This window comes from Etheostoma spectabile, chromosome 6 (assembly GCF_008692095.1).
Source record: "Etheostoma spectabile isolate EspeVRDwgs_2016 chromosome 6, UIUC_Espe_1.0, whole genome shotgun sequence".
In the NCBI taxonomy this organism is placed as follows: Eukaryota; Metazoa; Chordata; class Actinopteri; order Perciformes; family Percidae; genus Etheostoma; species Etheostoma spectabile.
The window spans coordinates 31,105,011-31,106,169 of record NC_045738.1 but is presented as its reverse complement, the minus strand read 5'-3'; the positions used below and the strand labels follow the sequence as shown (position 1 = coordinate 31,106,169).

Sequence of the window (1,159 nt, the reverse complement as noted above, 5' to 3'; positions counted from 1 at the left end):
ACACACACACACACACACACACACACACACACACACACACACACACGCTAAGTTCTTGCTTATTATGATGTCCATTAGGATGAGTGACAGGAAGGTTAAGAGAGGTGAGCAGTTACACTAGTCTCCTGTAGTGTGACAAAATACTTCTGAGGTTTACAGATATTGTACTTTAGGGCCTTCATCAACAAAAGGTCAGATTGAGAGAAGATGTGACTTTTGGTCTGCTGCATCTTCACTAGTGATGCGGTAATGATGGATTACAAAGTCCTCCACAGCAGACAGGATGAGAGGAGAGCTTTTCAAAGACAATGATGTGTGTGGAGTATCTTGCCTCCTCCTGCCATACCTGCTCCCCAAGGGCTGGAGCAGACTGAACTCCTGCTTCCAGTCTGCTGTCCCCTAATACGGCTGTGGCTGTGTAAAGGCTGCCAGAGGCTAGTGGGGGGATGTATGTACCAATATTAGTGTGGGTTTGTCAGTCAAGGTGTCAGGCAGACTGACAGGTCATTGTGTCGGCTGACAGCCGGCTGAGAGCTACAGCACTTCCATTAAGAAGGAACATCACTCACTGGCCATTACAGCCACAGTCCTCTCCTGTTCACTGGGATGGAGGATAACAGGGGGCATATAAACATCCGGGGCATCAGCAAACTCTCCCGGCAGCTGAACGGACATTTTGGCAAATGTTGTTGTTCATACAGATGTACTTCAAAATGCTGATTTGTTGATAATTAATCCATTCTAAGATTGGGGTCCCATTGTTTTGTATCAAATCTAAAGCCTAGTGTCTGCTTATGGAATCCTTTAATGAATCCACTGGGTTCAACCTTCAACATGTGTAAGTAATACAAGTTATATATAAGTGAAATATGTTGTCTCAGAGAGTTCAGACACAACATCCAGGAGAATTATACTCAATAAACATAATACAACTTTTATTCTGCCACATGGCATCGTTTTGTCATTGAATACATCCCACTTTGCAACACAGTTATAAAACAGAAACTTTATTTGTTAATATTAATTGATTTCAACATTGATCGATCCAACACCAAAGATTCTTTGTACCTTAAAATAATTCCAAAATTGTTTCAGTGGTTCAATAACTCATTTGACTGAGACATAAGAAAAATGGTAATGGTAACAGTAATGCACAATT

The 1,159-nt window shown here is 41.6% G+C and overlaps 1 protein-coding gene across 3 annotated transcripts in view; it reads right to left on the bottom strand.

Annotated features, from left to right (window-relative positions):
- The window catches only part of ascc3 (activating signal cointegrator 1 complex subunit 3), a 263,454-nt gene that overhangs the window by 217,141 nt on the left and 45,154 nt on the right, over positions 1-1,159 (bottom strand). The window lies entirely within an intron of this gene.